The following is a 24,931-nucleotide window of genomic DNA, read 5'->3' on the forward strand; positions in this document are numbered from 1 at the left end:
TTGGCTGCTGTCGCCCCCCCCCCCCCCCCCCTCCCTCCCCTTGAGCCTGGACCTGCTCAAGGTTTCTTCCTGTTAAAAGGGAGTTTTTCTTCACCACTGTTGGTGGTTTAGGCTCAGGCCCAGGTTTGTAGAGATATTATACCAGACGCTATCTAAACAAAGATGGACTGAATTAACTCAGTTAATGATATCTGGTAAATCAAGTAAAGACTCCTTTCCTTTCCATCTTGTACTGGCCTTAGTCCTGGCCTTATTCCTGGCCTTAGTCCTGGCCTTGGTCCTAGCCTTAGTTCTGGCCTTGGTCCTGGCCTTAGTCCTGGCCTTGGTCCTGGCCTTAGTCCTGGCCTTGGTCCTGGCCTTAGTCCTAGCCTTAGTCCTGGCCTTGGTCCTAGCCTTAGTTCTGGCCTTAGTCTTGGCCTTAGTCCTGGCCTTGGTCCTAGCCTTAGTCCTGGCCTTGGTCCTGGCCTTAGTGCTGGCCTTGGTCCTGGCCTTGGTACTGGCCTTAGTCCTGGCCTTAGTCCTAGCCTTAGTTCTGGCCTTGGTCCTGGCCTTAGTCCTGGCCTTGGTCCTGGCCCTGGTCCTGGCCTTAGTCATGGTTTTTGTCCTGGCCATTCCCACACGAAGCGTTTGTTCCTAAAGGTCTCAGGGACTGATTACGGAATGTACCGTACTGTAGGAGGAACAAGCAGGTGAGTCCAAGCACCTTAACAGGGAAACACACCCCAATAGGGTCAGCTGCAGGGTGTGGTGGCTCCAGAGGAACCTGCTGCTGACCCGGGAGGCTCTGGAGGAGGTGCATCACATCGTTGCTCTAGATGGTTTCTCTCTAACGTAGAGGTAACGTATGACAGTTCATTTTCCCCATCATCATTCTATAACTGCAGTTTAGCTCTTGGCTGCAATCGCCCCCCCCCCCCTTGAGCCTGGACCTGCTCAGGGTTTCTTCCTGTTAAAAGGGAGTTTTTCTTCACGACTGTTGGTGGTTTAGGGCTCAGGCCCAGGTTTGTAGAGATATTATACCAGACGCTATCTAAACAAAGATGGACTGAATTAACTCAGTTAATGATATCTGGTAAATCAAATAAAGACTCCTTTCCTTTCCATCTTGTACTGGCCTTAGTCTGGCCTTATTCCTGGCCTTAGTCCTGGCCTTAGTCCTAGCCTTAGTTCTGGCCTTGGTCCTGGCCTTAGTCCTGGCCTTGGTCCTGGCCTTAGTCCTGGCCTTAGTCCTAGCCTTAGTTCTGGCCTTGGTCCTGGCCTTAGTCCTGGCCTTAGCCCTGGCCATTCCCACACGAAGCGTTTGGTCCTAAAGGTCTCAGGGACGGATTGCGGAATGTACCGTACTGTAGGAGGAACAAGCAGGTGAGTCCAAGCACCTTAAATACCTGACAGCAGGGGGCGGCAGGAGTGAGAGGGCCAAGGGTCATCAACAAGCTAGCAGACGTCTAGCCGCTAGTTGTGGCTGCAAAGGACAGCGACCTCATGGGGAAACACACCCCAATAGGGTCATCTGCAGGGTGGTAGTGGCTCCAGAGGAACCTGCTGCTGACCCGGGAGGCTCTGGAGGAGGTGCATCACATCGTTGCTCTAGATGGTTTCTCTCTAACGTAGAGGTAACGTATGACAGTTCATTTTTCCATCATCATCATTATATAACTGCAGTAGTTTGCTGTAGTTCAGAGTGAGCATCCCTCAAACATCATCTCTGTGGGTTACCACACACTGCTCTATTCTTTCCTGCGGATGCACGTGTGTGTGTGTGTTTGTTGTTCGTTCGTTCGTTCACGTGCGTGCGAGGGCGTGCGCGGGCCTCCGTCCCATTCACAGGCTCCTTTGTGTGGGTGTCTGTCAGCGGTGTTGTCTGCAGGCAGGCCCCCATTGTGTTGAACTGCTGCTCCTTATTGACACAGAGGCCCTTGGCACTCTGTGTTCCCATGGCCCCCCAGCCACAGGCGGACGGAAGGCTGAAACCGGAGCCCCGGGCCTGTGGAGAGTTTGTTTGCTGTTCCTTTTCCCTCCCTTGGTGTTTCTGGTGTCATTGTGGGTTGGGCATCAAAAATCAGGAAGAAAGACAGGTAATGTGTGTGTGTGTGTGTGTGTGTGTGCGTGCGTGTGTGTGTGTGTGTGTGTGTGTGTGTGTGTGTGAGGTAGACAGAGAGTGCTGTTCTCTTCATCGTGAGGCACGCAGGGGTCAAACGGAGAGCAAACATTAATGGAGAAGATTATCCTCAGATCACTATTATCTCCAGTGAAACCCGCTGCGACCGGGTCGGCGCCGGCGATCGGACAAATGGAGCTCTCGTGTCAAAAGTGTTCCCAGCAGGGCGGCTTAATGTCGCTCCACGTGGGCCACATTCACACTCAGCATCCGTGCAGCACTTATCTTTCCCGCCGTCCTGCCTGGAAAGAAAGGCCACGAGATTTACGCGAAAAGTGGAAGATAAAATGTTGAGGGGAAACAAATATTTGCTCAGGAATCAGTTTTATTGGGTTTTAGAGGTGACTGGTGGGGTCTGTTTGACCAAATTTAATTTCACCTCAATGATACAAAACAGCACAGCTGCCCTCTAGTGGGGGCTGCGGAATAGGAACTAGCCCCGCCTCCATGGTGTTTTAGGGAAACTTCAGGTCAAACCATCCACTTTTTAGACTACTCGTAAAGGATTTAATGGATTCTGGGGGCGCTTTTTTTCAACGAAGTACAGTTAGTTTATCTTTCGAATCCTTTACTTTTACAAAATCAAAGCCTCAATGGGCCGATCAAAGCTTAAAATCAGATTAAAATACTGAAGTGGTGGTGTGGTTGGGGTTAAATGGCCCTCCTAAAAATGCAGGTCAGTAGAACTCATGTTTGAAAAATGTGAATCAAATTTTTAAATGGAAAAAAGGAAAATTTGTAGGTTTCGACGTGCTTCGTACGTGCGTTCCCTCGCCTGGATGAGGTCTTGGTTCTGTGGCTGTATTTGATTGTTTGCTTGGAAAAACAGCTGTTTTGGGATGTGGAAGAACATCCTTGGCAACGAGACAAAACATCTCACAGCATTTTTCTTTTTTGCTGTCTCTTTTACTCCCACATGTCTTCATGTGTCTCTTAATGTTGTCTTCCATAATTCTTTGTAAAATCCAGAAGGGCAATTGTGATACCACAGACAGAATTGTGCATTTGCTGCCACCTTCAGGGTGGTACCTGGTCCTGGTCCTTGTCCTGGTCCTTGTCCTGGTCCTGGTCCTTGTCCTGGTCCTTGTCCCCAGCCTTGTTTAATTACCCCCGGGCTGTTAGCCATTTTTACAGTTCTCTCTAGCCGTGGTTCCTGAACTTTTTTTTTTGCAGTGCCCTCTTTAGGAGATAAAATTTTTTTATTGTGCTGCAGATTGTTTGTGTATTGTTTATTTTCAAACCACCCTCCTCGGTGGTTGGTACTAAAATTAGTACCATCTGCCGTAACTTGACAGTGGAAACACTGTTTGCAGGAGCTCCACGGCCCCCTGTCATAATGCTGGGGCCCCCTAGTGGGTTGTGGGTTGCCCCCCACCAGCTTGAAAACTGCCCTTTGGGGACCGAGGGGCGCCTCGACTGTTGGGCTCCTCTCTGCTTGTTGCCCAGGCTGGCGCAGTGTTGTGGCATTCCACTCTCACTATTATTTACAGCAAATGTTCCAACACACTCGTCTCACCCCCCTCTTTCACACACACCACACACACACACCACCACACACACACACCTGCATTACCATGTGAAAACAAAAATGAAGACGTGAAGGGTCTCCCGGCATGTGCTTTGATGGTCTTTCTCCTTTCTCCTCCAGAGTTGCCTAATTTAGGGCCGCCGCCAACCCCCCCCCCCCCAGAGCTAACGAGATTAACACACGTGTGCTGTGGCGCACACGCACATTCTGTTTGCGAGCCAGGTAAGATGACTCGGTCTGTTTGAACACAGGCGCATCACACAGGAACAGACGCGCTCTCATGCTGGAGCATCAGTGTTTCTGACGCTGTGCGGTGTGTGTGTGTTTGACTGTGAGGGACAGTCCGTGTCTATATGTGGGGATGATGAGGTGTGTTTATGTGGGTGTGTTATGTGGTGTGTGTGTGTGTGTGTGTGGTGTGTGTGTGTGAACGCGCATGTGCGTGCCTTAGTGTGGTCTTGCTCGTGCCAACATTGTGTACACATATATATCACTGCAGCGTGTGTCGCATTGGTGTCAAGCAATGACAACAAGTGACAACACCTCTGTGTGTGTGTGTGTGTGTGTGCGCGTGTGTGTGTGTGTTTAAAAGAAGGTGGTGGTTCCCACAGTTCAGATCTAATTCAGCTGTAACTCAATCTCCGTGTGAGTGTGGCTCCTCCAGTGCTCTCTTCTCCCTCTGTAGAGTGTGTGGTGGTGTGTGTGTGTGTGTGTGTGTGTTGTGTGTGTGTGTGTGTGTGTGTGTGTGTGTGTGTGCGTGTAAGAGAGCGCTCAGAACCCCTCATATCAGTTTACTGTGTCAGCGCCGGGAGCTTGACAAAAGCACACACACACACCACACACCACACACACAAAACATGCCCACACACACCAGTAAGTAGTGTCGGTGTGTGTGAGTGTGTGTCTTCTCAGGTGGTGAAACATGGCATCATTTTCCTTCCATGAGCTAAAAGAGTGCTGACATTTGTTCATTTCAGGAAACAGCGAGATGCCAAAATCGTAAGAAACAACCGTGAGTCAAAAACACACAAACATGCTGACGTCACGGCAACAAGTGTCCTATCCAATACTTTCTGAGTTCGTAAAAGCAGGAATAATAGTGGAGAGGCTGCTCTTAGAGACTATAATCATCAGTATAAATCCTCCACTAATCATTCATCCAAAATGTGATGATATTTCTCCTTTGGTAAATTTAGCACCTCCGGTGTTTAACACAAACCCACAGCAAATGCTCGCCGCTAATGATCATCCTTGAGCGAATTTTGTTTGTCCGAGTCGAAGGAATGTGGCTGTTAGAGGTGTTCCTGCGCAGCTCCGTCTGGGGCGGCCGACCGGAGAGAGTGTGAAGCTTTCTTTGGCCTGCTGTGTCCAAAGAAAGAAAGTGAGGAAATAAAGAGGGAGGGAGCCCCCGAGACCACGTCCAAACACAGCAAACATGGCAGCACCACACACTGCGTGTATACTCGGACGTGGCCCGAGCAGGTGAGATTATCAGATAATCGTTCAAAAATAAGAAGAAGGCAAAAATGCCCTGTATGTTTTTTTGTAATACAAACGATACCATCTCATAATACTGGTCCCAGTTCATTCTGGTCTAAACTATCACTCTTATTTAAAATTAAATTATTTGCTTCCAGTTTAATTGACACTAATATTACGCGCCTTGTCATTTAAAGTGGATCTTTTATCGCTGAACGTCTGGGAAACAACAACACTTCCTCGAATCGCCACTAGTGGCCGCTGTTGTCCAGCTGAAGGTGCGAGCTCGTGATAAGGTCAGACTGCTGATTGTTCTGGCTCAATAAATATACACAGAAGAGGAACAAACGACAAGGAATCTAAAGGGGGGGGGTGAAGAACAAACCATAAGATTTCATCTTGTCTGTGTCCACGTAACGTTTCATTTCCTGTCATTTAAATGTGTGAATTCCTGTTCTGTGTGTAACAACCACAACGTGTGCATGAGTGTGTTGTTCTGGATGAAGAGTTTAGGGATCTCTCTCTCTCTCTCTTCTCTTCTCTCTCGCTCTCTCGCTCTCGCTCTCGCTCGGTTCTGTCTAGTCACCGAGGCGGCGTTGCTGTAACACCCAACAATGACAAGAGTCGAGATGTCTGCTTGATTGGATTTTAGAGGCAGTATCCCCTGGGCCGCCAAGCCCTGAATCCAGGCCAATGTTATCCTGCCTTCCACCGCTTCCTGCGGCAGTGTAGCGCAGCAGCACCTCTATAGAGTCCAGAACTGAACAGAACAATTAGACCAATGAAAGAACAACACACACATGCAACATTCTAGAACCACAGATAGAACAATAATGTGAAACCTGCCGTCCCGTGCCAGGTTCTGCCCCGAGGAGGTGAAGATATGACCATGGAGACCAGCTCACAGGGAGGGAGACACTACACCAGTTAAATATTCAGGTGGGTCTGGTGAGACTTCCTGCTTGTTATATTGTTAAAATCTTTCTCTGACAGAACCTGAAGGCCACACACCCACACACATCCTTGTCTTCCTATCTTTGTGAGGGCTTTCATAGAACTAATGCGTTCTCCAGCTCCTGACCCAAACCCCAACCATCCCAACTGACCCCCACCCACTCTGACCAAAACCCTTCTAACCCCAACCTTAAAACCAAGCCTTAACCTTCAAACAATCCAAAATGTCCTCAGTTTGCTTGTAGAATGTGGACTTTGGCACACCACACCACACACACACAAACATGCACACACGCAGTAATCACTAACACTTGCACCCATTGAGAGTACTCATAAACACGTGCACACACATCTGAACATGCTCAGACACAAGTTTTCTCTCTGTATCTGTCACACACACAACACACACACACTCACACACACACACACACACACACACACACACACACCACACACAGGCACAGACAGACGCATGTGGAGGAGCTCCTGTTTTCCCACCGGTTGAAGCTTGTGGGAAAATCCTCGCTGGTCAGTAATTGATTCCGCTCTGCCAGCTCTAGTTTATGCCAATAGCCTCTCTCTCTTTCTCACACACACACACACGCGCGCGCACACACACACAGTCTCATGCAGCATCGCTGTTGTTTTGGTTCAAAGATCTTCCACGTTTCTTCTCTTTCATCTATTTTGTCCCTGATTTTTATCCTTTTTACTGTAATTTGGAGTCTTGTGACTCTAAATGAATGTTTTCCATCATCCAACTCACTTCCTGTTAAATGAGGAAAAAACCTCAGGTTAAAGCCCACAAACCCCGCCTCAATACCTTGAAGCTACTGCGCGTTTGTCGCATGTTGGCAGTTAAAGCTCCTCTGTCTCTACGCGTCACTTCTCCTTCCTTTTCCGGATCCGGCCTAATCGGATCGACAGCTTTGGTAACATTTCACCACCTGCTACGAACTTTGACATCTCTGTCTCTTAACGCACACGCACCAGCCCCAAACAAACGCCGGTTCACTGGAAGTGTACACCCTTCGACACACAATTGCCACTTGTCCTTATCACCAGTGTTCCAACCCCTCCCTTTAATTATCAAACAGCCCGGGGCCGCATCCAGTTTGGCCTCCATTCGGCGCTTCTGATCCCCGATGCCGTTCAGCCGGTTCTTATCAGTCGCCATCATCGCCATTATTGCCGGGACTCCTTCACATCAAAGGCCCCATCAAAGCTATTGCCACCAGGGAGAACTTTCACATGGGATAAAGATTTGGGATTTTGATGTGTGCAACAGCACAAAGATAACTGTATTAACTCTGGCGTTCATTTATCAGCTGTCCCAAACATGCGACGCCCTGCTCCAGATTAGAAAAGAGGCTTTAATGTTCTAAAAACATTTAAAGCAGACTTTCAACACATCTGGCCCAAAGGTTGCCAGGTTGGGATCTTGCTCTTTGATAATACAGGGTGTTCTGGCCCATGTAGGAGCAGCACATGTCAACAGGAACAGGAGGCGTTAAATGATACGAGTACGCGTAAAAAAAGCAACACAAAACTGCATCACAACAGCATCACGACTGACTTATTCTAAAAACTTTTTTTTGCCTTATTTATATTTTTATTTGATGTTATTCTATCCATTTTTCATTTCAGTTTTAAAAGCTACATAAACCAGAGAAGAGACGGCACGACGGCAGCACGACGGTATCACGACTGTGTTATTCTAGCAAGTTTTTTTGCCTTATTTATATATATATTTTTACGTTATTTTATTCATTTTGAATTTTGATTTCAGTTTTATAAGCTACATAAGCCAGAGAGAAGGCATAGCACAACGACATCACGACGGCAGCACGGCGACAGCAACTATTAATAATATTATTATTAACTTATTCTCACAACTTTTTTTGCCTTATTCATATTTTTATTTGATGTTATTCTTTGAATTTTTCATTTCAGTTTTATAAGCTAGATAAGGCAGAGAGAAGAGACGGCACAACGGCAGCACAACGGTATCACGACTGTGTTATTCTAGTAACTTTTTTTTGCCTTATTTATTATTTTCTTTTGTTATTCTATTCATTTTTGATTTTTCATTTCAGTTTTATAAGGTAGATAAGCCAGAGAGAAGGCATAGCACAACGACATCACGACGGCAGCACAACGGTATCACAACTGTGTTATTCTAGCAAGTTTTTTTGCCTTATTTATATCAATTTTTTTACGTTATTTTATTCATTTTTGATTTTTGATTTCAGTTTTATAAGCTAAGCTAGAGAGAAGAGACAGCACAAGGACATCACGACGGCTGCACGGCGACAGCAACTATTAATATTATTATTAACTTATTCTCGCAACTTTTTTGCCTTATTCATATTTTTATTTGATGTTATTCTTTTAATTTTTGATTTTTCATTTCAGTTTTATAAGCTAGATAAGGCAGAGAGAAGAGACGGCACAACGGCAGCACAACGGTATCACGAGTGTTATTCTAGCAACTGTTTTTTGCCTTATTTATAGATATTTTTACGTTATTTTATTCATTTTTGATTTTTCATTTCAGTTTTATAAGCTACATAAGCCAGAGAGAAGGCAGCACAACGACATCACACGGCAGCACAACGGTATCACGACTGTGTTATTCTAGCAACTTTTTTGCCTTATTTATATATTTTTTGTTATTTATTCATTTTTATTTTTATTTCAGTTTTATAAGCTACATAAGCCAGAGAGAAGGCATAGCACAACGACATCACGACGGCAGCACAACGTATCACGACTTGTTATTCTAGCATTTTTTGCCTTATTTATAAATTTTTACGTTATTTTATTCATTTTTATTTTTCAATTTCAGTTTTATAAGCTACATAAGCCAGAGAGAAGATGCACGACGCATCACGATGGCAGCACAACGGTATCACGACTGTTATTCTAGCAAATTTTTTTGCCTTATTTATAGATATTTTTTACGTTATTTATTCATTTTTATTTTTATTTCAGTTTTATACGCTACATAAGCCAGAGAGAAGGCATGCACAACGCATCACGACGGCAGCACAACGGTATCACGACTTTGTTATTCTAGCAAATGTTTTTTGCCTTATTTATATAAATTTGTTACGTTATTTTATTCATTTTTAATTTTTCATTTCAGTTTTATAAGCTACATAAGCCAGAGAGAAGAGACGGCACAACGGCAGCACAACGGTATCACGACTGTGTTATTCTAGTAACTTTTTTTTTGCCTTATTTATATATTTTCTTTTGTTATTCTATTCATTTTTGATTTTTCATTTCAGTTTTATAAGCTAGATAGCCAGAGAGAAGGCATAGCACAACGACATCACGACGGCAGCACAACGGTATCACGACTGTGTATTCTAGCAAGTTTTTTTGCCTTATTTATATCAGTTTTTTACGTTATTTTATTCATTTTTGATTTTTGATTTCAGTTTTATAAGCTAAGCTAGAGAGAAGAGACAGCACAAGGACATCACGACGGCTGCACGGCGACAGCAACTATTAATATTATTATTATTAACTTGTTCTCGCAACTTTTTTTGCCTTATTCATATTTTATTTGATGTTATTCTTTTAATTTTGATTTTTCATTTCAGTTTTATAAGCTAGATAAGGCAGAGAGAAGAGACGGCACAACGGCAGCACAACGGTATCAGACTGTTATTCTAGCAAGTTTTTTTGCCTTATTTATAGATATTTTTACGTTATTTATTCATTTTTGATTTTTAATTTCAGTTTTATAAGCTACATAAGCCAGAGAGAAGAGACGGCACAACGACATCACGACGGCAGCACAACGGTATCACGACTGTGTTATTCTAGCAAGTTTTTTTTGCCTTTATTTATATATTTTCCGTTATGTTATTCATTTTTATTTTTAATTTCAGTTTTATAAGCTACATAAGCCAGAGAGAAGGCATAGCACAACGACATCACGACGGCAGCACAACGGTATCACGACTGTGTTCTTCTAGCAAGTTTTTTTGCCTTATTTATAGATATTTTTTACGTTATTTTATTCATTTTAATTTTTCATTTCAGTTTTATAAGCTAGATGAGCGAGAGAGAAGAGACGGCACGACTGCAGCGCGCACAGCGACAGCTCAACAAAACTATTCAAAAATTTAATTCACTAATTGTATTTGTTGAAATTCACTTTTGAATTGGCTCAAGTGTCAGACATTATAATCCACCTTCATAGGTCAACACACACACTCCCACAGACGCACACAGACGCACACAGACAGAGCTGCCCGTGTGACCATTTGTTAGCTGTGAAATATTAATCACGCTCAGCTGCCGATCCCTGCACACACCGCAGCACGCGCACACACAGACCCGCGGAGCTCGTATTGACATGTGGATCGGTGACGGGTCACACATGCGCGCGCATGTGCACGCCCCCTCCGCTCCTTACCGGCCTCGCCTGTGCATCTGTGAGTCTGTAGGTCCCAGCTGTCTGAGGATCGAAGGAGGGTGTTCGGTGACCTGTTCCAACCAGCCTGGTGAGAATGTGTGTGTGTCCAAATCCATTGATTTCATACACAGCAGAGTGGATTTATAGCCTAATGTTTATGTGCATTTTTAAAACTCTGAAGCCTCCGTGCCAGGTTCAGGTAGCTCATCGGTTCTATCCTGCTCTGTACAGAACACTAACCCATAGCATTCTGTTTGGTAGGAACCCCTGAAATGGACTTGAACTACCCTTGGTGACGGGCTGGCAAGAACTGTGTGTGAGGTGATGAGGAGCGACATCTCCACGGGCTTGTCACATAATATATCGCGCCTCCACGTACCCTCTTTCAGAGTGTGTGACATGGGAACAACCAGGGCTGCCTTAAATCACCGTCCTTACCATCGGCTGCTCCGCCGGGGGGGCTCCTGGATACTTAGCATTCCTACAGAGACTGGAGACTGTGAGAACCAGAAGCCGTGGGCAAAAATATTTTTTGGTCTTAGTCTTAAAGGGTCTGAAAAACCTGTGCAGTCTTTGTGTGTGCGTTTGGGTGCTCGAGTGAACCTGATGGTGGAATTAAAAGCAGATCTTTGTACTTTTCAAGAAGAGAATCTTAAATCAGCCGGCCATCAGCAGGAGGGTCCCCCTACACGAGCCTGGTCCTGCTCAAGGTTTCTTCCTGTTAAAGGGAGTTTTTCCTTGCCACAGTTGCTTGTTGGGGGTCAGGCCCTGGGATTCTGTTAAGCACCTACAAACAATTGTAACAGACGCTATATAAAGATTGATTGATTGAATGTATTTGCATAAATGTGCATAAACTCATCAGTACCACAGAGATGTAACGTTGTGTGTGTGTGTGTCAACACTGACTTCATGTTTATGTGTGTGCGTGTGCGTGCATAAATTATGCAGATCTTCTTGTTATGTGTACTTGTGCATTTACAGCATTCCTTGCTGAGCATTCTGGGTCTCTTCCCATTGATGCCCAATCACCATTTGACTAGTACCGGGGGGAACCGGCCCCCACTGGGGTCCTAACAGCTGAGTGCATCCACTTTCCCATGCTGTCAGGGTGAAAGGTCACCATACAGCTACTGCCGCAGTTGTTACGACCCCTTGCACACAAGGCTTCTCCTGTGTGGCTGTACGCATTACATGCTGGTGAACAGAGGCAGCACGGGGCTGTGTGTGTCCCTGTGTGTGGGTGTGTGCGTGTGTGTGTGGCACAACAAGCAGGAGTATCTCATGGATGCTACAGCATGTGTGTGTGTTGTGTGTGTGTGGCACAACAAGCAGGAGTATCTCATGGATGCTTAGCATATGTGTGTGTGTGTGTGTGGTGTGGTGTGTGTGTGTGTGTGTGTGTGTGGGGCACAACAAGCAGGAGTATCTCATGGATGCTATAGCATATGTGTGTGTGTGTGTGTGTGGATGGCAACTGGTGGCCTCGGTAACCACGAACACGGTCTTGTAAGGGCCCATGAGGCCTCGTGTTTGTTTAAATCGGATGACATAATGTGTGTGTGTGTGCGCGTGTGTCGCAGGCGTGCGAGCGCACCTTCCCCGCAGCTCTTTGAACCGTTGGCATTCATGCTGGAAGCTTCCTGCTTTTCTTTCAAATGAAAATGTGGCGACCTTCATTTGTTGTTCTTGCCAGTCCTGTTTAGGTGGCAGCTTCTCCGCTCCTGGGGCGAAGAGGGAAAAACACACATGAAACACGGCACGCTTGAACCCTTTAGCTTCTGTCCTTCCCTTTGAGCCAAAGATGGTCGATATTCCCCGCAGGGGCAGGTAAGCTTTTTGTTCCCAGCGCTGCGGCTCCTGCTCAGACACCAGTCTGCTGAATATGAGGAGCTCTAGAGCTATCAAATATTCCTCATTAGCCCCAAATGATTCCCCGGAGCTGCCAAAAAAAGTGAAACTCAAGTGGTTTCACTTCAGGCTGCAGCGGTCATTAGCATCGCCATATTCTTCATGCCTCAAATGATCGGAAATCTCTTCATTAAAACGTTTGCGCTAAAGGAACCAGGGGGAATAGCTTCGAAAGGAAGATGGAAACCATAATTAAAAGGTGCCACTTAATCAAGGCTAAATGGGTCGACTGTCCACGTGGGAGGCGTCTCCGAAAAGCCTGAACCGCGTGTTAAACTGCGCCGTAATCCCACCGTGTTCGGCTCTGATCCGCCTGGATTTAGCCTGCTAAAGCTGAGCGGCGGCGCAGGTGGCGGCTGATTAGACCCTGGATCGGGGCAGATAACGAGAGGTGGAAGGAGGCGCCAGAGCGCACCAAAATAACCTGGCAGGGAAGCGCATCGCCTGATCTCCCCCGCCTTCGTTTGTGGGCAGTTGGAGAAAACATTCAAAAAGTTTTTTTTTTTTTCTCTTTTGGGTCCTCGGATGCTGTAAAGCGACGCCGTCAACCGAAACCAGGCAAGGAAACGGCGGCGGGGACGGAATACGCAACCCGAGACGTAGACCGACCTCTCCAGGGCTCTCATCTCTCTCATCCCTTTGAGTCAGTAGATTGTAGACAGTGATCCGGCGTTATGACAGGGACACAGTCGATCCCTCCCCCCCCCACCCCCCTCACAGGTCGGACAGACGAGTCAGACTGGGAGGAGGACAAAGCAGCAGGCAGGAACCTGCACAGATTACACGCTCATCATGCGGAAACTAAACACTGCTACCGGAGCTACTGCTGTGTGTGTGTGTGTGTGTGTGTGTGTGTGTGTAGGCAGGCTCGCCAACACACAGCACGTGTCTCTTAGTGGCACGTAGTCTTGAAGATAAAACTTTTTCGATGCTATATTTACTCTCTCCAACATTCCCACCCTAAATGCAGCAGATCGGGGCCGTTTAGGGGAAACATGAGGGTTGTAATTAACTAATAACAGATCCAGCAATGAGGGTTCTGCTTTTACTGGCAACCAAGCCGGGTCCCGAACAAGGTTGCGCCCTGAAAATGTAGCGGGTCACCGGTTCTCGCCCCCCTGTGAATCCCGCCCAGGACCAGTTCCTGGATGAAGCTCGGTGATGGTCAAACAGGTCGAGCCTCATCTGGTCTGAAGACCAAAATAGCCGGTGAGACAGCAGTCAGCTGGCCCCGCGGAACCGGCTCCTGGTGGAACGGGGGCTTTCCAGGGCGGTTTTGCAGAGTGGACGCACTGACGCACACTCGCACATTCTCGATCGTACTTGAGGGTCACGCTTGTCTCGTATAAAATACTGCTCACCGCAGAGAACCTCGGGGCCCGGGGCCAAACGGCTCTCATGAGTTGAAGCATTATCAAACCCCCCCCCTTTTGTAACACTTAATGTTGCCCTCTTAACATGTTCCTGCGGTCCGTGTTGTGTGCACTGTCCACGTCTGCTGTCCCCCCCCCCTCAGCCACCAAGTCTGGCTCTTTTTTAAGACCCTCTCCTCCTCAGTTCTTTCAACCACTTCTTGACTTTTTGTTTTCATTCTTTCTCCTTCTTGGTTTTCTGACATTCCTCATCCATTCCCACCGCCTGCCCTGTTACGCGCACGCGCACGCGCACGCGCACGACCATACTCTAGGCTTAAAATAGCCGCCGTGTTTCCTGGTCCTTCATCATCACCATATCTTATCATATTTGAAAGAAATGCAGGGTGGAGCTGCTCGTTAGGCTGTCTGCTCTGACTCTGGTGACAACATTATCCAGGATTAACTGGCTGTTGACGTTGACGTAAAAAAAAAATATGGCTTCATATTTCTGAAGTCACTTTGACTTCGTGTTGTGGTGCAGTAAAAATAGATCAATAATTTAGGTCACATTTTGGGGGGAATGGATGTGAATGTGGATACGAGGGTTCAATTTTCCGTTTTCTGCCTAATTGCCAGTAAGCACAGCCAAGTTATCCAGACTTGGGAGTGATTACTAACAACTCGTTAGTCGTTTAAATACTTGAGGGAGACCCAAAAATGCATTTTTATAATGTGAAATATGTCTCGAATGTTCAAACTGGAGCTCAACGCGGTGATGCTGCGGCAAATGTTCACACAACTTGACTCAAATTCCCTTAATCACACTGTGGTGTGTCTCTCACACCCCATAACAGCACTCTTTCTGTCTCTGTCTCACACACACACACACACCACACACACACAACACACACACACGCACACGCACACACACACACACACTCAGAGTCAAACACAGGCTAGCTCTGGGCAGCGTTCCCATCCTCATGGCCTTTCCCAGCACAGACAATGTTTTTGGTCCCACAAAGGAAGCCCTCAACCAGACTCTGAGGCCCTGTTTGGCCCTCGGCAGCCCCAAGAGACCCCACAAAGGGCCCCCTGTGCCGCCCCACTCGCAACCTGCCGAGTGCCAAGAGGAAATCTGTGTGACTGGCGCAGAGGCTCGGCTTAAGTTCTCACATGACTCCTGCTTGTCTTGCTCCGTGTGTACGTCTGCAACGGCGCCTATCGGCGTGGAGGCGTCCCTCCTGCGAGTCCTTCCCCCCCCCGTCCAGATAATGAGTGGCCAGAAAGCGGGAGGTGAGCTGCCAAACTTCCCAGTCAATGAAGCGCATGTCCCGGCAGCTGGCTGCCAAGCAAGGTCACGCTAACACACTACGGACGCAACAGAGCCGAGAGGGTTGGAACCGGCAGCTTGACAGGCCCCGTTTTCACCTTTCTAATACCATTTTAAGTGCAGTGTCCGTCTGTCCGTCGCCGTCCGGGTTCGTGCGTGCGGCGCAACGTACCCTTAAAGTATTTCCTGTTGGAATACAACACTTCCAGGCATTACATCATCTCAAATGAAGGAAGCATGTGAGCTGTGCGCAAGAGCGACCATGACCCATTGAAGCAAACAATGTGCCATATTGTGGAAGGAACGGCGAGGAGGAACGGCGCCGAGCGCGCCACATGGGTGCACACGCGCGTGAGCTGCCACGACGCCGGCCGGCGCGGGCCTGCCGCCCTCCCCTGCAGCTTCGGAGGGGGAACCGCCCCAAAAAATGGGTCCGTTCCATCTGAAGACGCTTGGATGTGAAAAGAGTGGGCTGACAATGAGTCAAACCAGTGAGTTCAAGACCAGTGGGGGGCTGGTTTGGGAAATCTGTGTGTGAGAAGTTTCACCGGGGAATCGTCGACAGGATTATTCTAGAAAACGTGCCTCTAAATTCCTGGAATCACGTCCGTCCCCGCGCGACTTACTTACATCCTTCCTTCGAAGCGCCGCGCAACCTGCCGCAGCTGCGTAGCGTCACGGTCGAGCACAGGAAGTGGCATCACGCACTGTCGGCCAAATACAGGAAGTATGACGACAGCCTCCGGACGCGAGGGACACACCGGTTCTTTTTATAATCCACCAGCTGCTTATTTAAAACCTCACACTCGTGGACACACACTCGAACACACGGGATTCCCAACCCTTGTATCAAATCACGTATTTCTGGACGAACTGTTCAGGTCTGGCCCGGCATTGTGAACTGGGTGGTGTCCTCTATGGGTCGAGGGGTCGGAGGGAAGCCGAAATGCTCCGGATTTCACGGCAGAATCATCGATTTTTGGCCCGATTTCCACCGTTTTCGAGAGTTTGATCACATCTTGAGTGCGTTTCCTGCAGTGAGATTTATAGCACACTGCCGCCTGTGTTCACCCCACATTCTTTCTCCCCCTTTTTTCAGCAGTTCCGCGGCCCCACATGCGATCGCTTCCCTTCACTCGCCCCCTCTTTACTGGCGGTAACCTCTCCTTCTGCCCCGCGTCTCCTCTCTGTCTCGCTCCCACACCCGTCGGCAGCACACAACAAAAACACCGAGGATTTCTGACCGGGCTCGCGACGCCGCGCCTCGGCGGGAAGTATGCGGCGTCGACCACAACAGTGCTCGGCCGCACGCCGCATTCACACAAACATACACAGCCAGAAACCCGTGCTGACTGAGCAACATGCACCCCAGATATCCATGAGAATGGTGACAAAGGCTACAAAGGAAATATGTGCGGCGAGCACCAAGGCCCCGAGTCAGGAGCGCCTTTGATTTCTTTTGTCTTTCCCTTTGTTCTCCACAGTTGTCTCCTATTAAAAGCCGCCGAATGCCAGCAGTCCTTCCCAGCCCGGACCTGATCAAGGATGCGGGGTACAGAATGCGAGTGTGGTTTTGCAGCAACGATTCCCCCCACAGTGACAACTCTGACAGCCAACAAAGCCTTTCCTGTGCGAAACTCCGGCCTCTGTCTATTTCCATCCGCAGGGATAACAAACACGGCGTAAGGGCGCCCGACGCAAACGTAAACAGGGGCAGCGGTCCGCAGTCCGCTGCGCGTTTTCACATGGCATGTCCCAAATACCACGAGGCCCTCGATAAATAACTGAAAAAGGACCCTTCGGGAATCAAAACATTTCCAGAGGGAAATTTAAAGGACGTTAGGGTTTTTCTAGCAAAGACGAGAGGGTTAATTCTTCCATTCAAGATGTGGCACATTTGGCTGGTCAGTAGGAGTAAATACCCCGTCAACAGCTGCTAAGTTTGGTTGACCAGTACTTCCTGTTGACTGTGGTCTCATTTCCTGGCAAGTATTCCCCTCAAAAGACATCATCAATATTTGTGTTAAAGGGGTTTTTTTTGCAGGAAATCCAAAAGCTCGGAAACGGTGTTTTGTCCCATGCGAGCTGATAAAAACAAGCCAATTAAGAGAAAACATCTTCACTAGTTGGAAACATGTTGGATTCAAACAAATTACACGTTCGTGATGCACATCAGAGGTTTCCAAAAGTCCCCAGGAGACACCAGAATTGACGCCATTCCTGGACCACAAATGAGGAAAAAAATGGAAATAGGTTTTTGTCACGGCTCAAAGTGCTTTTGGAAGCACCATAACTCCAAAGTTACCCTCCAAAAGTGCAGCTGTGTCTTCGGCGACCTCTGGAAACAATCGTGTATCGTGTCGGTTTGACCTGGCGCCGTTTTCCGGTTTTCTGCTTCGTGTTCCCACTTTGAAACACTGAAATTTGTGCATTAATTGTTTGCTAATTGCCTAAAAAGAATAATTCTCTTTGTTTGTGTTCAGCAGTAACGGTGGAATGCAGGTGGACGATCCAGCAGGTTCTAAACCGGGGGGAAATTCGGGGTTTCTGCTTTAATTTCCATTCCAGTCGTAACTCTTTTGTCTCAGCTGGTAATTAACTCGCTCGCGGCTCGTTTCCCCGACGTCTCCGTCCTCAGGCTGGTGAGGAGGAGGGAGGAACAAAGGAGAAAATGCGATTTCACGCCCATCACAGCAGCGCTACCGTGCTGATGTGCGTTCATCTTCAAGATAACGTCTCTGTGTCTGTTTGCGTAATCTTTCACGCGTGGTTGTTGGTGTGTAAGTTGTGTGTTTGTGTGAGTAATCCTTTCCAGCCGTTTCCCCTCCTTTCTTCCCTCTCTCTCCCTCTCGCTGTCACAGGCCTGGGAAGCAGTCGTGGGGGAGATCTCTCACAGCCGCCAGTGTGTGTTTGTGTGGGTCGGTGGTGTCCTAGGAGACAGCTGTGTAGACGGCAGGGAGCAGCCGTTACGGCAGGGATACACACACGCGCGCGCACACACGCGCACGCACACAGCCAGACCGTCTTTGCAACCCCCACCCCACCCTACCATAGTCTTCCGACAGTACTCTCGTCATTCCTCTGTGACGAAGATGTCAGCTGTGTGTGTGTGTGTGTGTGTGGTCGGGTGCAATGAGTCGAAGGAGAGTACAGGTTATTATATCTTTAAATTAGGCAGGGAGGGGGGGTATCTGACTACCAGATGGCAAAGCGATGACCTCTTTATTCCTGTGCATGTGTGTGTGCGCGCGTGTGTGCGTGTTTGGTTGGGACGGGGTCACATTACATGCTTGACCAAGTGCTCATGTACCGTGCCATCTTGAGCACGTCAGCATTTGTGAGCGTGTGTGTTGTGTGTGCCGAAGCGGAATCGTGACCCGGGCCCAGAGGAAGACGCTCCACAGGTTACAGAAGGTCACGCAGAAGACCGAAAAGGGGACGTGGAGGACGTGGACGTGGACGTCTCGGTCCAGCGTCGCTTATCAGTGTTTGTGTCTACGTCTTTCCCTCTGGAGGCGTCTGTGCCGACGCTGATCAGGAAAACTTCCCCATGTCGAACACGGATCAGTCTTTAACTGGTTGGAGTGAGGACAAATGGATGTTGTCTCCATGAGAGCGTCTCGGGGTGCAGGGGACAGGAGGGACGACGGTGACCCCAGTGTCAGCCTTTCCTCCGCCACTGGGACCCAAAAAAACAGAGCTGTCGGTGGAGCTTCTGACAGCTAGACTGTGTGTCAACCCACAGACCAAATAAACATCAATCACTGCTGCACTAACCACACACACACACGCACACACACACCACGCAGGCATGGTGAATTCGAGCGTGTACACAAACGCAAACACGTCACTCACAAGGCCAAAACGCAAACAAGTCGGGGGAAAGTTTTGCCTAATGACTGTTTTGAGTTTGAGCTCTGAGTGACTGATTACAACACAAAAGTTATTCTCCCTCAGCCTGGTGTGACTTCCCGTAAACATGGACGCCGCTGGTGTGGTCGCCATGGCGCGTTGTTGTCACCCTGTTCGTGCTGTACGTTGCGTTTTCTCGATGGCTTTGTGACGCGTTAGCGATTAGCAGTTAAATGTGAAGAACACCATCAGCGAATACCACAAACAGAAGAAGAAGAAAAGCTTGATTCTCTCTCAAGAGCCCCTTTACCAACATTTCCTGGAAGTTTTATGTTCCGGGAATTCACGTGGATGATATTATTCCAGATATTTTGCGTGGTTTGCGTTTCCACTGCGCCACAAAGTTCTGGAAAACTGAATCAAATCAGCCTGATTAACACCGCTGAAAAATTCAATAAACTGACGTGTTGTATTGGGCGATTTTCCCTCATTTCACCTGAGGGGATTTTGTGAATCGGGCGTGTCTGCGGCGAGGGATCAGACAGCAGAAGTCCCAACTAATAGATTTGATTGTTTCGAAATGTCTGTTCAAATCCTCTGCGAGGCAACAGCCAGACGAGAAAGCTCCCAAGATCCCCCTGTGATTAAACGGATCGGTTTCATAGCTGCCACGACGTGCCTGCAGACACGGCGGAAGCGGTCGCATCCAAACGGGCCGAGCAGGACGCACAGACAGCGGCGGTTTGGCCTCTGAGCGCCGAGGGGAGCAGCAGATGCAGGAGATGAAGAGGAAAGCCTTCGCTGGAGGGGCCAGTCTCAGCGGTACCTCTCACACACACACACACAACACACACACACACACACACACAGATGTGTTTTCACCTCTATAGGGAAGCAACAAGCTTCATTACACTTATGTCCACATGTTCTTGAGGAGGCTGCATTAATGGGCGGCATTGCAAGGGTCCGGTATTGAACCGACAACCATTGCGTCACTGGGAGGATGCGCCACAGCCTGTGCTGGCTTCGTTGACCCGAACCGTGCTCGACGCTGTCATCTCGGCAGATTCCTGGGTGTCAAAGTGCGGCTAATGACGCTAATTTGGGCAGAGCTCAGCTGTCGATGCGGAAGGTTTTCACTTTGTGTCGGTTCTTTAGCGCCGACGTTCCATCTGAAACCGGGAGCAACAGACAATAGGGGCTCTTTGGGTTTTAGGAGCTGTTGTAAATCTTTATTTACAGACAATACATGTCTTTGAAGTAGTCGAGAACGAGAGCGAGAACCAGTTTGATGAGAGAAGCAGATGGGACTTTTTTTCCCCGTCACCTCAGACGAATGTTTTCCGTCCGCTGTCACCGTCGGTCCCGCTGCAGACAGGCGGGCAGACGAGCTGCCCAGGTCACCCAGCGACAGTCCGACCGCAGAGATCTGCCATTTCCGCTGCTGCGTCTCCTGTTGCGGCCGTGCCCCTCCTACACACACACACACACACACAACCTCACATAAAAATAAATACACACCACTTGTCCCCTGTGGAGAGATCAATTTCACGGGCTCACATGCTGAGCTCTGGTTCCCAGGCGCTCCTCACGCGCTCTGCAGACGTAGATGGTTCCTTCAAACAACCTGACTCCTGACCCTCCATCATTACCAGGGTCAGAGGACCAGTAACCCCTCACCGCGGGGGGGGGGGGGGGGGGGCGGTGGCTTTCTCCCCAGATTGGAAGGACGCTGACGGGAGGCTCATTCTCTCCTCCAGCTCTGTTTTTCGGGAGGCCAAATGTCAAACGTTAAAACATGTCACGACTGTTCGGGCTCGTTATCGAATTAGTGAGTAAAGGTGGGTGATTGGGTGTGTGTGTGTGTGTGTGTGTCAGGAGTGTGTTTGCGTGAAAGTCTGGAACCAACATGTTCTCATTATCGCCTCACGTCAGGCCGAAAGCAGCTATATCACAAGATACGATCTGAGCGATTCTCAAGGCGGGAACCACGGACTTCTGACGCGACTTCTGACGCGACTTCTGACTCCTGTCACATTCCAGCAGGTTAACCTTACGTGAATCCCGGCTGCCGCGCTTGTCCTTCGGGCTCCTGGCTGCACGTCTAAATGTCAAAAGACGAAATCCACAGTTTTCCAAGGCCAAGAGGCCAGCGCGAAAGTGTGACTGGGTCAGACTCAAAGCGAATAATCACCTCAAGCTGAGATGAAAGTTAAATGCCGCCTTTGTTCTGGGTTTCTCTCCTCTGTTCGCAGTGACCACCCACCAGGAGTTTCACCCATTCCAGACGTGGGTCGCGCCCAGGCCCCGACAAAACCAGCTGCTCAACTCTCACCGTTGCCTTCCGATTAGTCGGGACCGCTCTGGGCCTCTGATGAATATTCATGACAGGTATATTTCCAGATGCCGACCTAAGTGCTCGGCATCCACCTGCTGGATGCACGTATCAACTGTTCCAGACTTGGGATTAGAGGATCATCAGAAGTCTGCAGAGATCTGCAGATGAAGGGCAGCAAAGTCTTCTGAGTTTCCTGTAGTCCAGACGTGATCCTGCGACATTTATGCCTCCATCCTGACGTCTGGAGCAAGTGTCAGGTGTGCAAGAGGCCGGCGAACCGTCCAGCTCACCTCCGTCATGGTAATGTGATCTTTAAGCTGCTTTAGTGTCCACATTTTTACCAATTAGTGAGTCACACTCCAGGCCTTTGCCACGTGCTTCTTCAGGGCAGCGACCAGACGCTCACGTTTATATTTAGACAGCCCCAATGGCCCCCGAGGCACCAGCCTTTATTAATCCGCATGTGAAAGCGGACCCTCCAAGCTACCTTCTCCCCTTAGCAAGTTTCTTTCCAGCAGGCCAGGAAGATAACGATATGACAATCAAAGAATCTGACCCTAACCATAAAGCAACCAGCTATACTATTAAAGTGTTTATTACTATTGTGCTGCATTGCTTTGTACTACTGCTGCAGAGTCAAAACATTTAAAAGAACCTTTGGGTCCTGCTTGCTAATGTTTTGGCCCGAAATCAATCCAAAACCCAGCAATCCTTCCACCCAGGCTCGCCCTCCAAACACCGACTGCAACCTAAGAAGATCATGGACAAGTCAGCATCAGGCGCCGCAGAGCTTACCTGCTCCCCCGAAGCACTACCCGGGTTGGTTCTGCCATCCGCGGGCCCAGCACCTGCCAAACGTCCCAACTCTAGCAGCCACCACAGCAGCAAGCCGAGCAGGTCCTCCCACAGGAGGTCACATCCCCACAGCAGATCCAGTCAGCGTAAATGTTGCTCTGTTGGTTCCAATCCCTCTCAGGGTCCCTCCTCTCCACAGGCTGCAATCTTGAAGGAGAGAATAAAGAAGACAGAGCTGGAAAATGTCCACCGCCTGAATAACCATGAGTATAAACTGCTGTACAATAGGGTCGGGGAAGGACAGCGGATGCAAGAGGAGGCGGCCAGGGCCCAAAAAAGTGCTCGCTAGGTGGCTAGAAAGAGAGCAGCACTTAGCGGTAGCTGAACGGGATCATGAGGTCGCCAAGCCTCGTTCTTCGATGCTTTCCAGGAGCTGGAGACCTCTCCTGTTTCCTGTAACCTCAAAGATTTCTGAGAAAGAGCTCTGACAAACTGTTTGTACCGTATGTTTCTTTTTTTAGGTTTAAGTTGTCGGATAAAATAATGCAAACAAGTTACCTTAAACTAGCAATTTGCTGCAAAAGGAGGGAAAAAAACACACTTCAGCGCTAAAAGCTGGTCTTGTCAGCGAGACAGCTTCCCCTTTTTTGCCCTCAAACACTTCCCATGGGGAGACAAGACAGAGATGAGTGTCACTGGGTCAACTCCGACACATCCTTCACTTCCTCAACACACACATTCAACCAACACCCCAAAAAGAACAATACCATTGTGTCACTCACTCACATACAACTCTTTGCCCACTTTCTATACAATGCACCCCCCTAGAAAACACTCACGTCCATGTCTCCCTCCGTCCCTCGCCTCGGACCGTAGCACAATAGTTGGGTGTCACACACATCTGGAGTAGAATTAGAGGTGGCTTCCTCTCGCTGTCAAGAGAAAACAAAGTTGGCGTTCCGCAGGGCTCTATTTCTAAACAATAACAAGCTCGCGCTCCACAGGGCTTCGCAGCAGATTTGCTGCCTGTATTGTTTCCAGTGGACAATCATCTGTCTGTGGCTAACCTGCAGACGCCGCGGCTCTCGTCGTTAGACTGTGACTCACACAAGCTCCTGCTGCATATTTGATCCGACTATTGCCTCTGAAGGCGAGCACCATTTCCTGACCGCAAAAATAGACAGTGTAGCAGGATAAATGCACGTTAGCAATGGGCGAAAGTTTAAAATGATCACTTCTACGACGTTTTACTCCGTCGAATAGGCTATTTAACATCTTTTAGAAAGCTGTAAAGTGTTAGCATTTAGCCTGACCTTTGTTTGAAGGGTAACCTGGGAGTTCCTGAACACAGTATCCAAATCAGTCAATGGCGCTCCGTCAACACGGTAGCTTAAATGGATCTGCCCTCCCTGGACTCATGTAGAATTCCCCCTGGTCTCCGGGGGGAATTCAAACTAAACTCCTGATGAAATGTCATCCATCACAACTGAGTGCATTAAATAGAAATAAACAACACTCAATCTAGCCTTAATGCCATCAATGAACACAGAAAACTTCCCTCCTTGTACAGATTCACCTCTCTGTATTCACAGCACGCTGTAAAAAATATATTGGTGGAATAATAACGATGGAAAGATCAAAAACAAGGAAACGTGTGCAAAGGAGAAATGAGCTGAGCCAAAAAAAATAAAAACAAACTCGAAGCTTCTGGTGGTTTGGTGGCCTGATTTACATCAGAGATGAGAAGGGGGGGGGGAAGGGGTTGGATGATGTCGTGTTGTGGGCCCCTCACCTTCAAAAGGCGGCCCCTGAAGGCCCTGCTAATCACAACATGTGATGAGACCGGTAGAACAAAGACAGCCGTGCAGAAAATAACAGCGTGGGAACTCTGGGTGAACTTGAAATACAACATGAGGGCTCACCCCCGCCTCCCCTTTTCCCCTCTCCTCCCACTCCCAAACACGCTCACACACACACTGACTCAGACACACACACACACACTCAACAAATTATGTCGTCGCACACATGCACACCTGTGTCTATTGTGACAAAGGTATCAGGTTGCGTTAACGCAGGTCTCACACACACACACACGCACACACGCGCACACACACACACACACACACACACACACACACACAGCTCGCCAATAATCAGTTCAGTGACTGCAGGGCTGCATCTGTGTGTCAGTGCTGCCACAAGTGTAGCCTTGCACAACAATGAGATGAAAACAGCCCTAAGTGCTTCCTCTCATTCAAATAAACCAAACAAAACAGCCTCCTCTCCCTCCAATGGCCGCCGTGCCCTCCTTGGCTTCCCTCTGATAAGGATCGGTGCAGCGTGCGCGTGAGTTGTGTATTCGTCCATAATTTAGTGCACAGTGTGCCGTGTCCATCTTCATCGTCGGATCGTCAGTGAGAGAATTCATCCTGTCATACTCGTGCTTGTGTGGGGACAGTAAACAGGACTTATGGGGCATTCTTTTCAGAGGGATGAAGTTGTTTGAAGCCCCACCCCCCCCCCCCCTTTTTTTTTTTAAATTTAAATTAATTAATTGATTTAATTCATTTCAGCCAAACGATGTTAGTATGCGCAGATAACACTGGTCCGTGCATCTCCAGTGGTGCAAAGTTTGATCGGGACCCCAGCAAAGGTTTCAAAGAGCCCCCCCTTCCCCTTCACGTGGAGTCACACGAGCCCCCCCCGTGCACGCAAACAGCCACCAACCGCCCAGACGGATGATGTGCGGAGTGTGGCTGTGCTCAGAGTCAGTGGTCTTGTGGCGCTGCCGGCTGA

The 24,931-nt window shown here is 48.5% G+C and overlaps 3 long non-coding RNA genes across 6 annotated transcripts; 1 reads left to right on the forward strand and 2 right to left on the reverse strand.

Annotated features, from left to right (window-relative positions):
• The first annotated feature begins 1,776 nt into the window (after positions 1–1,776).
• Positions 1,777–10,604, forward strand: LOC105417212 (uncharacterized). 4 transcript variants are annotated; one of them, XR_003890284.1, is made up of 14 exons: positions 1,777–2,075; positions 4,664–4,698; positions 4,999–5,168; positions 5,363–5,461; positions 6,025–6,104; positions 7,767–7,817; positions 7,909–8,125; positions 8,216–8,279; positions 8,372–8,587; positions 9,268–9,320; positions 9,731–9,783; positions 9,870–9,933; positions 10,022–10,085; positions 10,176–10,603. It is a non-coding gene; the product is annotated as an uncharacterized lncRNA (long non-coding RNA). The 4 variants fall into 4 exon arrangements; XR_003890286.1 differs by lacking the exons at positions 1,777–2,075; positions 4,664–4,698 and adding an exon at positions 7,599–7,642 and having other exon boundaries at positions 4,942–5,168; positions 10,176–10,604; XR_003890283.1 differs by lacking the exons at positions 1,777–2,075; positions 4,664–4,698 and having other exon boundaries at positions 4,942–5,168; positions 10,176–10,602.
• A 9,616-nt stretch (positions 10,605–20,220) lies between these two features.
• Positions 20,221–20,692, reverse strand: LOC115251771 (uncharacterized). Its single transcript, XR_003890293.1, has 2 exons — positions 20,563–20,692; positions 20,221–20,475 (listed from the first exon to the last, which is right to left on the reverse strand). It is a non-coding gene; the product is annotated as an uncharacterized lncRNA (long non-coding RNA).
• A 1,487-nt stretch (positions 20,693–22,179) lies between these two features.
• On the reverse strand, positions 22,180–23,664 carry LOC115251772 (uncharacterized). The gene is made up of 3 exons (XR_003890294.1): positions 23,203–23,664; positions 22,975–23,067; positions 22,180–22,342 (listed from the first exon to the last, which is right to left on the reverse strand). It is a non-coding gene; the product is annotated as an uncharacterized lncRNA (long non-coding RNA).
• Between the last annotated feature and the right edge of the window lie 1,267 nt (positions 23,665–24,931).

The sequence above is a fragment of the Takifugu rubripes genome, chromosome 12 (assembly GCF_901000725.2).
Source record: "Takifugu rubripes chromosome 12, fTakRub1.2, whole genome shotgun sequence".
NCBI lineage: Eukaryota > Metazoa > Chordata > Actinopteri > Tetraodontiformes > Tetraodontidae > Takifugu > Takifugu rubripes.